This window comes from Plectropomus leopardus, chromosome 3 (assembly GCF_026936395.1).
Source record: "Plectropomus leopardus strain MGB_pleo_1.0 chromosome 3, ASM2693639v1, whole genome shotgun sequence".
Taxonomy (NCBI): Eukaryota; Metazoa; Chordata; class Actinopteri; order Perciformes; family Serranidae; genus Plectropomus; species Plectropomus leopardus.
Window position 1 is genome coordinate 27,455,220 of NC_142178.1, and position 16,089 is coordinate 27,471,308.

The 16,089-nt window shown below is 36.4% G+C and overlaps 1 long non-coding RNA gene across 1 annotated transcript in view; it reads right to left on the reverse strand.

Annotated features, from left to right (window-relative positions):
• LOC148190008 (uncharacterized) overlaps positions 1 to 16,089 on the reverse strand; it is a 114,729-nt gene that overhangs the window by 20,452 nt on the left and 78,188 nt on the right. The window lies entirely within an intron of this gene.

A 16,089-nucleotide genomic window follows, 5' to 3' on the forward strand; every position in this document is an offset into this window, starting at 1 on the left:
TGCTGAGGGTTATGCAACTCTTTGCAACATCTTCCTGACAGACAAATCATGAATGAGGTCTCAGACACTCTCGTTTTTTCATCCCCAAGACTACAGAATCAAAACTGAACAAATACTTTTATATTCCCATGTAACAGCGTGCAAACACACTGTGTAATTGTCTTCGCACGACTGCACGTGTCATGCACAAAGACACTTTTAACTTTTGACATTCCATTAAGACACATCTTTTTTTTTGCAACTACCTAACTAACTAACTAACCAACTCTTCTTGATGTAGATACTCATCTACCCGTGTTTTGCTAAAGTTAGCTAACTTAAGCTATGATTATACAATACAGTAATGTGTCTGTGAAGATTGGGCTTGTCACCAAGCCACATATTTTTACCATCCTCAAAATTTGGTTTTCTTCTAAACATAGACAAGCCTAGCACATAGCATACCAAAGTATAACAGCACAGACGAAAGCAGATAGAGGTCCTGGCAGGTAACAAGCTAGCTCAACTGTTATTGGAGCACAGAGTGAAAAGGGATGGGACCTAGGAAGGACTAACTGCTAAGCAAAAATGCCCAAACTTTGCTAGTTCCATGATCTGAAATTTGATAATGTGCTGCTTTTTTGTTTTGTATTATTGTATATTCAACAAATTCTATTTTTAGATGTTTTTGGTTGGAAGTAACAAGCAAGTTTAAGATGTCACGTTGGACTATAGGGTATTGTTATGTGTCACTTTTACATAGACTAAATACAAAGGATTAATTGGATAGTAAAACTAATATACAAAAAAAAAAAGTTCATGTTGGTACAACTTTAATTCATTATCTCTGCGCATCTCTCTTCCATATCCCTCTCTCTACAGGTAGGAGCTACAAATATCTGTTGCTTTCAATTTGCAACTTCAGGTATATAAAGAAAACTGAAGAATATAAAGGATAATTTAAAATAAAAACTACTATGAGCTAGAGGTTATTGTCAAAGTTTTCACCTAAATACTGTAAGCTTGTTATCTGTTAGCATAATATTGCACCCAGCTTTGACATGACAGAGACAGCAAACAGGAGTGCTCTCTTACAACTTACAACAATCTCCTATAACGCCAAGAAAATACAAGCCTCATGCTGCTTTTCAGTGCGAGCCCAACCTTAACCCAACAATAAAAAGCAATTTTTTCGTTCTTTCTTGAAAGAAAAAAAGAAAGAAAACTAGTTTAAAAACTTCAAAGATTGACGCTTAGCATGAAAAGTTGTGTTCTCAATAATCTATTAAAACCATGTCTTGCATTGCAGTGGTTCTTTTGTGTACTGTAGGTTGACATCAACTCTACCTTGATATGTAATAGTACTATATTGAGCTTGCAGTAATTATAAATCATTTGCTTCTGGGAATGTTACACAAAAACATTTTTCCCTTGGTGAACTGAACCCATACATAGATGGATGTGGCACTTAGTAACCTTTCCACCTTCATGCCACCCACGGCCCTAATGTTTAATTCAGCAAGCCCTCATTCATACACGATATATGGTTTGTGCGACATCTCTTGGTCTCACGAAAACATGTGCTTTCAAAGCCTTCCAAATTCCTGTATAGTTTGTACATCAAATTGTACCCTTTTTTCTGCATTACATGATAAGTGTGTGTTCAGACTACAAATCAGTTTGATATGACATTCCAAATGACTTCTTGTGTCATTGCTCAGGCATATGGTCTCTCATTATTATCAACAGTTATTTCTCAAAGCAAATGTACTGGCAGCCAGATAGAGGCCATTAAGGACAAATACAAAACTGATGTGCACAGCAGCAATCAGAATGAGCATGTGAGAAATATTTCTCATCAAAGCGAGGAATATCTCTTTTTATTTTTCAGACTTCAAAAGAAATAAATGAGAAATAATTAAATGGCATACTGAGGAAGATCTATTTATCTGTTTCTAAACAATATTATTACAAATAAAGGATTTGTCATTTGAGAATTTCACATTTTTTATATATTATTATTTGCACCACTCACTTGTGTCTGACTAGCTTTTTGTCTTTGTGTTGAATGTATCATGAATGTATTATGTAATAATTATGAAACTGTGCATTTATTTTGTGTATTAACTCAAACTAACATTTTAGTTTCATTGCTCTAAAAATAAACATAATGAAATTCAAATTCTTCCACATATTGTAGGGAAGTAGTAGATTTATTTACATCGGTCATCAGTGTAAAAACGTTTTAGCATTTTAAACTAAATGACAGCTGTCGGTCTCCAGACTGGCCGCTGAATGAGTTTATCTTTTACTTTTACTGTCTGACAGGATAAACTCCCTTTCAGCCCTGCATGATTCAGATGAGCTAGAAAGACGAATAGCCAACAATGTATTTAGAATTAGGTTTAACCAGATTTTTGCTGTGTTTTACTAAGTATTAGTAATTGCTCAAGTCCATTGGATGAAACCAGAGGTCCTTTCATCTCTAACACTGAATAAATCCTTAATTCTTTTACATAGTTTTGCCTGACCTATGCTCCTCTCTGGCTGAAAAGGACCTCTAAAAACTTCATATTGTTCATGGATAGCTGAAAAGAATCTCGGTTTTAGAGTTGAGTGGCATTGTGATATTTGAATCAATGTTAAAAAGGAGATGTGCAGAAAGGAAGAGGGAGACTAAAAGGGGCAAAAGGCCATACACTCAACAAAGACTGCCCTGCTGAGTGTGTAATAGATAACCACAGTTTTGCTATGGTATCTGTCACTTGCTCACTCTCAGCATTGCTGCTTTAAATTTAGCTACACAATTGTTCAGTGTTCTTTAAGGCACTAGAAACAAGTCATGAAAACAACACTAATATATCATCCCATTTTAAAATGATGTGGCAAACATATTACCTGTTTACAAATCCAGCAGTTACACAGAGCAGCATAATCATTTATTTGAAATATTTCTGGTGACCTGGTGAATGTAAGACCAATAATCACTTTCTGTTAGCTCTATTTTTGGTCTCTACCAACACCTAAGGGAAATATCTGGCTGGCAAAATGGGTTTTTAAAGCTCTTTCCCTCCGCTTTTTCATGACCGAAAACAACGCTATGAGAGAGTCAACCAAAACAGTTGCACAGCAGATAAATAAGAGGTCAAACTTGCAAGAAATATCAGTGATGCAGGAGCATATCTTGAAACAATGGTTCCTATGAAACTGCCCAAACATTTATTCACATGGTTTATATATCTTACAAATATGCACCATGCTATGTTGCAAATTTGTGCCCCCACTGGCTAGGTTAAGTTTCAGTAAGGAGCCATGATTGGGCGTCATCATATTACATAAAAAGGATGGCATATGACATATGTACCTTGCAAGTTCACTTGGACTTACGTGGGACATACATTGTGGTCTACAGGGTAAGAGTCATGTGTTTGTTTGATCCATCCATGACCCTGATCTACACAGACTTTGACAATTTTTCCACTACACCTGACGTCCTCCTTTGCTCTTGTGATTTGATGACAGCCTACAACGCGTAGTTGACATGATCAAAGCCTCCTGCCTCAACATTACATGGGTTATATACCAATAACAGTGCATTCCTTTTCATAGATATGAATACTAACAGTGATGGATGATGAAAGGGGCTGCAGATTCAGGTTATAATTTCATTGGTTAATCACTAAGAGCGACCTCTGTCATGCTTTGTCATTAAAAATATCACTTTAACAACAGTAGCAATAGAATCCCATCATTACTATGAACATATGGATGACTCAAAATATTTTTAGATCTCTTGAAGTGACTTTATATGCTAAGAAACTGTAGAGGGATATTGTGGATGCCAACATATGCAGGAGTTTAGTAGGTGGATAACTATCAGGCCATCTATTGGACAGAACTATTTTCTGCTTCTATTTCCATTTATGCACAAACATCGTTCCATGTACACAGCCACGTACTATACAGCTTTATAGACTAAAATGCTATTAATGTTCAATATAGATGCATTGTGATGAAAAGCAGGGCTGCAGATGAAAGCTATAATAACCACAGACGCTTTTGCTGTACAAATGACAGACATTTTTATCTCCTGAAGGCACTGAAAATGAAAGTCCTTGGAACGTCTTCTCAAAATAGCGAGATATGTTGCCTTCCTACCAACTTATTGAGAAAAGGGGCCATTTGTTATTACCAGGGACACTGAGAAAAAAATATGTGGTTTGATAATGAAAGTGAATATTGTTCCACAACAACAGAGAAACAAGAAAACTGCATACATGGATGTTTTGATTTGCTTGTTATTTAGGAAACCTTTGGGGTGTTACTCCCAACCACTCACCCCTTGACAATTTGTTCATGCTGATGTGGAGAAGCTAATTAGTGCTTGACTCCTGTGTTAAAATAGCCCTTCAGCACATACACCTGCCTCATGTGCATGCTAAGCTACACTAACTGTTGGATGTGCGCTCATATAGTGAAAGAATACTTTGTGGACCAACAATGCCTTGCAGCCTTCCTTGATGTCACTTCACTGCTATGCAAATGGTATCAACTTTCTCTCTGCCTGCATTTGTCTGTTGAGCATCGTGCTCCCCTCTGCTCTCTGTTTGTGGTTAGAAATTTAAATTTTAATGCAATGCTGTGAGGTATATTAACAATTATGCAAATATATATGCATACATGATAGGATCTTTCCAGCTGTTCCTGAGTGCAGGGGCATGAGTAAAATGTGCTCAGGCAATTTCAGCATGTGCGGCATTGAGGGAAATAAAAGCACTTATAGATGTAATATACTGTACTATAAACCATACTGCACAGGGAATACCAGAGGGTTCGTTATGTTAGGGTCACGTATATAATAAGGTATCCAAGGCTCTATATGCATATACAGTGGTTGCAAGATCCTCAAATGAAAAGAGAGAACAGGACCTATAAAGAAGAATTCTTGATGGAATAAAGGCATATAAATGTATCCTCACGGGTATATTCATTTGTATCGTGAATTTGTCCCACATTTATAAATACATTAATTAACAGCATACAAATATGCTTTGGAATGAAAATTCAATAAAAAGCTGTTAAAAAAACAAAACAAGAGTTGTGTCGCATCCAATGAGAAGTAACAATAACAATGACGAGCACTAAAGTTAAGATAGGTACTGCTATCGAGGCTGTGCTACATTGACATTTCTTCTCAGCATCACCCATCATCACTTTGTTTTACTTCTCTCTGCATCACGCTCAAAACTCCAGCAAAACAGGTATTTTGGCATGACTACGCATCATTGTGGTCTTAAAGTGACTAGATTCTGGGGAGTACATGGGTCTATAATGACTGGTTAAGGAAAATCAAATCCCCTTTCTTTATAGAAATCTGTTACAGAGGACGCAAAGCCAGACTGAAGATGGAAAGTAGGGAGTTGACAATTCTGTCTAATATCAAAAAACAGAGTAGGAGCACATTCATTAGCAAATCCAATAACACACAGTGCTGCAGCTGGCAAACCATTTTATTATAAATTTTATTGTCATTATCAAGTCAATTAATTGGCAATTACTGTGTCTGGCATTGTGACATGAAACACTGGTCTGTAGTTCTTGAAAAAGAAAAAAAAAGGACCAATGAGCGCCCGGGGCGGGACTAATGCTGTTGCCAAGCATTGTTAAGCGGTGCACAGGAACCAATACCTGCTCTAAATGGACAAAAAATCTTCTCAGTGACACCCAACATTTTAGTTTGTTTTAGTTACTTAATGTACTTATACTACCAACACTAATCTTTGTAGTATTTATTTATTCATTTGATATGCCTATCTTTCTCTCCAAAGCCCAAGGTGAAATCTGCACTAGCAACTAGCAATTAGTTTTGCTCAAATCTATTTGATTTATACTGATGTAATAAGATGAAGACAACAAATTCTCACATTTGAGTAGCTAGAACCAGTAAATATTTTGCATTTATCCTTTATAAATGGCTGAAATGATTAACAGATCAAAATTGTACTTTTTTTCATTCAAGGGATTTCTAATTGTTTCAATGTTCTGTATCATGTTCACAGATTTACTGTACTGAATCCCGGAGTTGGAAGGTTGCTGCAGGGTAGAAAGAATACTTTTAATTTGTTTTAAAGTTCAGAGATTTTTTGGGGGGTTGAATCTTATCATTATTATGGCTGTATTTATGAAATTTAGTGAGCCTTAACACAAACCTTACCTGAGCTATGACTACTCTTACTGGAGTTAAAACCGCCCTGGTTCCCACAAAAGCTAATGGCACTTTCCCATTGTATTTAGATTACTGCAGAAAACAAAAGTGGCAAAGTAAAGTTTATCACCAGATATAAAAGGTGTGAAACATTTGATTATAAACAAACTACAGTTAGGTTGCATGACTTTGACATCAATACCACAAGAAGGCTATAAAGCAAAGTTCGGGGTAGTGACGCTCTGTATCCTCATTTAGCCACTTGTTAGCAACTGTCATTTTTAAGACATGTAAAAGCTTCAAAATTTACAAATAGGTCTTATTCTATCTTGTGGAACAAAACATGAAAATATCTTAACCTTGTGTAACCACAAGATCTTATTTCAGGCATCTAACCAAAAACCTGATCGAAAAAACAACAGACTTCAAGACGAGAGAACTGGGAGTTCTGAAATGCTAACTCATTTCCAGGTTTTAGGACTCATTTCTGCACCTCTCTATTGCCAAATACCTAAGTCAGAAAAAATGGCATTTAAGGCTTATTATATCTGCCCCTGAGATTGGTTATGGTTTAACTTTTTTTTGTTGTCTAAATCTACTTGACTTTACTGTGATGCTAGTCGAGCCGACACATAGACAGCAACAGCTCATTGTTTCCTATGTATTTCCATTTAGGTTTAGTTGCTATTTCCTAAAAGAAAAAAAATGACTTTCTCAAAGTGAATACAACATCTCTGGAAAGCTATAGCTTCATAACCACAACATATCATCTTTTGTCATATATATATATATATATATATATATATATATATATATATATATTTTTTATTTTAGCTCTATCTTTTTACAGTATGTTTCAGATGTTACTGGAGCCTCGACTGTATAAGCCACATGACAACATGTTGATTCAATGTACTGGCTCTGATGTCTTGTTCAATCAAATGTTAACCTGAGAACACTACTGAAAGCATTGCTCCAAAGCACTTATGCTGTATTACCCCACCAAGGTTTTAGCCTACTGCAGCCTTCCCACCTTATCAAGGTAATCAATTTGCAGCAGCTTGCTCAAAAGATCAATAACTGGTTTAGATGCAAAGTGCCACCTCCCAGTTATGCAGCCTGTATATTTATTTTGACAGTTAATAAAACTGGCAGCTCAGCCAATTTGAGAAAAAAATATATACTGGCTGATCATGAAATGACGTGTCTTCAGTTATGTGCGCCTTCAAATTCTTAACTGTATTGGATGTTACTTTTTTGGAGCTAAACCTTATTTTTACACTGTGTGTGCTGGTAATGATAAACAGTGGAAAATATTTGGGACTTGCCATATATACTAGCAAAGTTAGATTTTTTTATCCACACTAATTTAAAAACTTCAAGACTTCCCTCCTGCAAATTATGTGTCCCTTTTATATGTATACAATTTCAATTTCAGAAGCCAAAAACATCTGCACTGACTTTACACCTCAACAGAGGCTTACGTTTCAACACAGGATGTCCAGACTTAACAGTCTCTGAGTTTCTCTTATAATATCCTGTACTGTGCTGGCTGCAGGCTGCAGGCTGAATGCATTCATACTGAAAGAAAAGGCACATGGTCTTTCTTTGCTCTTGTAAGCTTTTTGCAAATATCTAAATACTGCTTTAAACAACTTAAGTGCACAACATAAAAGCAGTGGTGTACGAAGAACCTAAATCTTTAACATAGGTAAATTTACCAATACAATATAAAATATAAATACACTCCACTAAAAGCAGAGGGCCTGTATTCAAAATCTTACTTAAGTAAAAGTGCATAAGTATTTTCAGCTAAACCATCTTAAAGTATTATATATAAAGGCACTGGTTCCACATAAAAATGCCCAAGAAAGTAAATAAAATCATTTTTGATTTTTTGACTATGATGCAGCAATGCATTGGTAGCATTTAATTTTCATGGCTGGTTAAGGGAGAGCTCCACTTTAAGTGGAATTTCGCATTTTTCTCCCAGTTGTTCCCTGCCTAGGGGTTGGCCCACTTTAAAGGGTCACTTGATAAATTTGGGATCTTGTTTAAAATTATAAAATAAGCATGGTTAAATAAGTTGTATCTTATATTTTACGTTACCTATATCTTATCTTTTTTTGTTGTAAAATAATGGATAATTTTACCTCTCTGGGCCACAATCTGTTTTTTAAATGACATCATTCACAAGAATTTGGAATTTAGGGGCCCCAACTAGCCGCTATTTTTTTTTGTAAGATGTTAACAGCCAAAGTTTAAGTTTAATCTATCACAACATACTGTATTTTTATATAGCCAATAATAATGAATGGTTTAGCTCATTAGTAACAGGTGTATGTGGGGTCTTTATTTAGTCTTCTTGGTTAAACTGTAAAAAGCATAACAACAATGTTTGTGTAGAATAAAACAAAACCTCTATAACATTGTGAATATAGGGAGTCTGATGTAGCTTAGGTATGTACTGTCATTTTTCTTTACAGTTATATTTTTAAATATATATATATATATATATATATATATATATATATATATATATATATATATATATTAACAATGTGGCCTTAGGGCTGCAGAAAAGCAACATGATAATCCATAATTGTTGATGTTATATTCTGTACATCTGTATTCTGAACAACATTAAAAACAAGTTTTTATGTAAGACTGCAATATGAACTATAGTCAGTTGTTAATTATGATGAAGCAATGCATCAGTAGCATTTCATTTGTATAGCTGGTTAAGGTCTAGTCTAAAGTATCATAAGACTGGAATATTCAAGTTGAGTACAAGTACCTCAAAATAGTATACTCAAGTACAGTAGAAAATGCACTTTTAAATTTCCTCCAGTATAAAACAGCTCCTCAGATCAGATGGTTTAAAGGTGTGATTTTGAGGATTTTACTGTCAGCAGTATACTTTTTCTATCAGCAGAGAAAAAAGTTTAATGCTAAACTAGCTGTGTCTCCCTTTTATTTCTGTGATCAACTGTTCAAGTGGTCTGTGATGATTTTATTCAAGGTCAAATTTATCCGCAGCACAATCTTCCTTTAAAGTGCTTTTCAGAGCGATAAACTTTATGCTTTGGCTTAACTTCATCTTTATTACTAAACTGCAGCTTGCAGATAAATACTTTTTACCGACAATTAACACTTTGATCATAAACAATAAAAAAAAATATGAATAATAAATTACCAATTTACCATCACACCGACCACTATCAGCACTTAAAGTAGTAGAAGTAAGAGGAGCTGGGGTCCATTATAATAAACTGAGCTGAAAATTCATTTTCCTTCCTGTCCATTATATTACTGTGCCAGACCAGGGACAAGCTTCAAAAATTATAAAACCATCACATGTTCTTTTTTCCTCCAAACCTGCCGACTTTCACCAGTGAGTCTAAAACTGGAACACATTCCTGGGCAGCCACATTCAGGTCCTACTCTGAAAGGGACTGGCATATGCAATGTGCCTCAGGGGACTCTCTTTCAGTCTTGGCCATCTCAATAGGTGCAGAACCTGCTTGGCTTTCCACACTGTGCACATATGCACATACACACAGGTATGGCTACAGCAAGAGTGAGTGAAACAATGTTGTTAAGCATTACTTTAATGAAGCGTTGTGTTAAGAGTGCAAGGACCAGCCTCTGGGAAAGTGAGAGAGAAAGAAGAGGGGTTAGGGAGAGATACTTAGAGAGACAGTGAAAAATAGAGTGACGGAGGGATAATGGGTCAAACGAGAGGAAAGACACAAAGCATAGAGAGGATAACTGGGACAGGAAGAGAGAAAAAAGCGACTTCATCATTTGGTTCTGGCTTGTTAGATCACAGATCACATTTTTACCCTGTGAAATAAATTAAACAATTTCCCACAGGATATACAATATCTGCAAAAAAGGTTGTGACATCAGAGTAACCCAAGGAAAACTGATGTCACTGTTCAAGACCACTCCAATTAAGCATTTTGTGGCCTCTCCAAAATACAGCACTACACGTGCCTGTGCGAGCTTAACCTAGAGATAACAATTATTTTCAAACTTGGAGACTATATTAGTGACACATTTCCTTGGGGAGGGAAGTTGGGCTAAGCCCACAGCGAACATTGCTTTGGGACTACCACTACCTCCCAAGATTCAACACTAATGTCCCTTGGTGCACCTCTTCCTCATTTATCATACTATCAAGTGACCCATATACGAGTACTTTTGAAAAGCTCTGAGGATACATCAAGAGAAAAAAACCCAGGGGAATTTCTGCAGCGACGAATGAAAAGGTGTACAGGCTTTACCTTCATTCAAAAATCAAATATTCCAGCATAGTTAGAAAATGGCTCGATGTGATGTTTCACACCACAAATTTAGTGCTAATATTCATTTCTGACATATTTCTCAGCTCTCTAGGTACAGAACGACCTCACTAAAAATGAACAACAAAAACTCTTTTGAAAGCTCTATTGATCCAGTTATTACATCCTGATATGAATTCTGTTGCTAAGCAATAAATGGATAACACATAACTAAACAAATAAATATTAATAACCTAATTACTGTTGAGAGGAAAGCTTGTTGCCTGGCAATTATGTATTTGGCAGAAACAATGACAAAGTTTTAAGCTGGGTAAAGTCAATAAATTCTGCCATGCTGTTGCAAACTTTAAAGCACAGATCTGTAACGTGTTCGCGCTCTGCATCAGTGAGAGCTCAACAGCAAGGATTTTTTGGAAGATTGTGCAGGAGCCTGATGATTATTTGAGGTTATTTAAAACTCAGATTACAACTCAGCTGGCAAAGCGTGATGTTGGGCCGGTGTAAAACTTTCCAAACCGGTTTGATATTAAACTAAACGCTGGACTGGACGAGTATACTGAATTTTACCACGATGTGCCTGCTTGACTAAGCAGCCGCTTCATGTTGCTGGCATTGGCTCAGCATGAACACAGCCTATCAGACACTAAAGCTCAGTTAGTCAGTTTGTAAGGGAACATAATGTTATGTTCTGAGTTTTGTTATTTTGCTTATTACTATTTCAAAACTAGAGGGATTTAGCCCAGTGATGGCTATTGGCACTGGTTGCTGAGTACTTGGTAAGTTGTACAACCTATCAAAATGTCATAATGACAAATGCCTGATCAGAAGCAGGCTTTGCATCATTTTTATTTATTTGTGGCGGGCTGACACAAATTGATTTTCTAGCTCTATTGAAATATATACACCGTGCAGTTATTCACTGCACAGCATAACATACTGTTGTCACACACAGAGCAGCAGAACATCAGGTGAAACTTAACCATTCATTAAACTGGTTCTAAAAGTTTGCATTTACTCACTCTGCACTCTGCTTCTCCTCTCATCCATTAATCTGATCAGCTATGAGCAGATCATTTCATCAATAATCCAGGCTGCAACTTAAACTGCTGCAGAGGGATTAAAAGCAGCTCATGATGAGTGTTGCCTCTGCTGTGTTCACGGACCTGCAAAAACTTCCGAATAAAGAGAGGGCAAAGAATGATACCACCGTCAGCTACCACCACATGTAGAATCAGATTCTGATATGATATGAAGAACAACAAATATATAAAAGGGTATAGAAATATAAAATCTGAATATTAACAACAATTTTATTCTCTTCCTTAATCTATTCTCTAATTTGTTCAGTCTTTCTGGTCTCTCTCGCTTTTACCTTCCATTGGGTATTTTTTATCGTCTACTGTCCTTTTACTGTCTTATAATGTTTGTCCTTTTTTGGTTTTGTTTTAATGTGTTGCATTTTAAGTGAAAACCACTTGAAGCTACATCAGCAAATGTTCGTTTTTCAAAATGGCATCATTTCTGTGATGGATGGATGAAAATGAAAGTCCCTTTAAGAAAGATAAGGGAAAGACTCCGTGAAAGGTTTTAACATACCTTGAATTTCTCTCTCTCTCTCTCTTTTTTTAAAAAAGCTTTGTGTGACAATTAGTCCCCTGTCCTTCACTCCCACCAATCTGTTGAAGGCTTCTGTCTACTGGAGTTGCATCTTTCTGGTGAACATTCTCTGTCCTCCAGAACTGCAGTTCATTTTCTCAAAGCAAGAAGGACATTGGTGCTTTTAATTTCTTCCTTTACATCTTTGGTAAGACTATTTATCCTAACACTGAAGTTATATTATTGTTATTATATTATAATATTGAAATTCTATCATAAACAGACAAACAGGTGCCACCCCCCCCCCTTTGTATAATCTTGAGTTTAATAAACACTGCATTCAAATTTAATACATATCAATATTACCTATGTAGACTGTTTGCTGTGTAGGGAAATGTAAAGACAATCAAGGGATGGTGGTAATCAACCACTACAAAAGCCAGTGGTTTGGGAAGATTAAGAGAAGGTCAGTAAACTGTCAATACCACCAGGGTCATTTAATCACAGTGATGATTTCCTTGCATGAGTTTGAAAATGTAAACATTTGTTGGTGCAGAAGTTGGAGTGGCATTCTGAAAGATGAAATATTTCAATTCAAACTTCAAAACAGCACTGTCAGCGCTTGAATGGTTCAAATCCCCAGACTGTCTGGGAGGATGTGGTAACTCATGCTCCTTCTCCTTGCAGTGACTGTTTATGTATACTGAACATCTGAATACCGTTGATTGGAGAGACTGGATTTTTTTTTTTTGTGGCAATATACAAGAAATTCTATTCTATTCTTCTGCATATTTGTCTTTTTTTGATTTCTTCTAATGCACCATGCATGTGCTCATGTACATTTTAAGTTCAATCATATTTCAGCTTCAGTGTCACAATATACAATGATCCTACACACAGTAGTTTTAAATCAGACAAAGGGACTTATTGCTTGTTACTAATTCCAGAAGTCTCTCTCTCTCTCGGCAAACGTGAGAAAGAAATGGTAGATGGACAGCACTTATGCAGTACTTTTCTACCGTAACTGACAAGGCACCTTACAATTCGCCTCCCATTTACACACACAAACACACACCGGCGACAGAGCTGCCATAGAAGGCGCTGGCTTTTACATCAGAAGCAACTTGAGGTTCATTGATTTTGCCCAAGGACACTTTGAGACATATACACTTGTTGTTGATAGTCCTAAAAATCCAAAATATTTATGTGGTTCCTAAATTAAGGATATGCTGCTTAAAGTCAAAAAAACAAAATGCTCCTTGAGTATTATGACATTGTCCCTTTTCATTCCTTTGCAGAGGTGTTATTCTGGTGACCAGTCATTCTGATTTCAGCATAAGAGCACTGATGTTGCTGCACCCTTCTACTCTGAGCGCACTGTCTCTCCTTGAGGGGAAGAAAATATTCAGAGAAAAGATGAGAAGACATGGAGCCCAGCGAGAAATAGCCAAATGATAGTGACCCTGCATGACAAGGGTAATGTGCCCAGAGGCAAAATAAACGAACAGCGCTGCGCCTTCATGGTGACGTTATACCATAAATAATTAAACAGACCATTCTTAAGGAATAAAAGGAGCGTGGAGATGTATCAGGGTCTGTGCTGAGCCTCTCACTCAGCCAGCAGCCATATTCATCACAGCTTCTATAATGATCTTAATAAGCATCACCCAGCATTTGTCTCAAAATAATCAATGTGAATAATCAATGACAATGCTTTAAGGGAAATTTCATTGTCAGATATGTTTGAACTGTTACCATCAATCTAGGATCCTTTTGCATCCAGGAATCATCTTGTGATGAAATGCTGTAAAGTCCTACATTTTCTATACCAAATATCTTTGCTTCCCCTTCTGGCAGTGATTAGGAACTTTTGCCTTCAGGCAAATCACAACAGGTGTGAATAAGCATCTATTTGTTTAAGGACATTTGTCTTTCAACATGTTTCCCAGGTCATTAAATACAGACAATCAGTATATAATATTGACACCAAAGACATCCTTTAGCATCTTTAAAGTCCAGGTAAAGTGATAATTAAAATGTGTTCTGAGTTTGTCACATCACAGAAAAATGTCTTATTAAAAACCTGACCAAATTTGAATGACCAAAGAAATTGGTAAGTATGTAACAGAAATTCTCAAAAACTTGAAAAAATGCACAGTATTCTCTGAGCTGAAACACTGGGGTCGTGTCCGCTGGAGGAGCGGAGGCCACGCCCAATTGCAGGACTATGCTAATGATGCTTCTCATTTTTATACTGCTACATTGTCAGGGGCGGGGTTATGCTGAGTGTAGCTCCATTGCATCATTGAGCTATGGTTTTAGGCCTGCCCAAAAATCTTAAAACAAGAAAATGGTGAGAAAACAGTCAACCGTCTAACTCCACAATTCATTACTATATAGTAAAGGGTCTTTGTAACATGTTTTCAACAATCAGTTTCCGACATTTAGAATGTTTTGAAACAAATCCCTGAATTCACTTTACCTGGACTTTAAAAGAAGAACTGGGCTTTCAGGTAACTCCAATGTAAACCAATCTGCAGCAATTTGTGACACCGAGAGCAACTTTTTAGAAAATATACTAATTTGAAAAAGAATGAAACAGAAAAGGGTTAGAAATGAATATCGCTGTTTCTCGGTTCTAGATTGAATTTTCAGGTTCCACATGTTTACATTGTTTATTCTGGCTGAGTACATGTATTACGGTGATAAAGTACTGGCTTTTTACTCACAACGTTTTATTGTTCTTACTTACAGTAACAAGCACAGTTGTTGTAATCTTGGGTAATTTTTGAGGTATTCAATTACATATGCTACTCAACCAAGTCTTAGAAAAACACATTTATGCTAAATGTTTAATCTGTGACAAAAAGGAAACTACCGGTGTTCACTTTGCAATTACAGTAGTGTATATTTTATTGTTGTCACAATGTTCTAATGCTCGAATGTAATGAATCCACATCAAGTATTATGATATGTGCTTTTTGAAATACTGTCTTGCATTGGGGAACATCCCTATCTAAGACACAAGAAAAAAAAAACAGGCCTTCCTCAAAATGTTTTCTCAACTTGATGCTTGACCAGTTTCTGATTTGTTGCTGTCTTTGGTCCATCCCTAGAGCTCTGATTAAATTATAGCCAGCAAACCTTGTTGAGAAGAAAACATGAGGCTGCACTGAATTGATGCCCCCATGTCCCCTTTTTCTTTATTGTATATTGCTACAAATATGCTTTCCCACCTTTTCAGGAAATTGCATTTACAATAAGGTTATCAAATAAGTACTTTTTCCTCACAGCCTTGGCAGCAAACCTCTTTTCGCACTCCCTTTTAAAGATCACATCTCAGCTCAGATACAGGATTACTGGTGTAGAATTAGGAGAGGATTAGACATGGGCCGAAAGGGACGAATATGCTCTGTACATTGGCTCAGAACGTTGCTGAGGAATTTGAGATGTGAATTCAGGTTTTTCTCCACTTGTAGCAGTAAGAGTCAATTAAAAGACGTTTCTCTCATACTTCTTTAAAGTAATTATCTCGAGGTGAGATCTTACTTAGTGGCACAATAGGCAGCATAGTGTCCAGTGGATATTAACTGAAAGGACTTGGAACGAGTGACTTGTTTAACAGCTCAGTAGAAACACTTTGTCTTTCTGACATAGCAGTTATCAGAATACAGGAAAGGTTTGACATTCCTGAAATTCAGAGAACCGAAACAGTGTTTTTTTTTTTTTTTTTTGCATGCATTATCCACCTGGTCCTGCCCTATTCTGCTTTGATTGGCTAGTGCTCATTACCTTGAATGCATAATAACTCACTATGAATGCCCTTATAATGCATTATAGATGTGGTCTTCATAGAAAGTGTTACCATCTATTTTCATACGTAAAGGCAATATAAATGAGCTTTAACAGGACGTCTTGATTGGACATTCAAACGACATTTATGCAATGTCTCAGTCATTGCTGGATTAGTATGCTTTCATGAGGTAGCTGAATTTTGTTTTT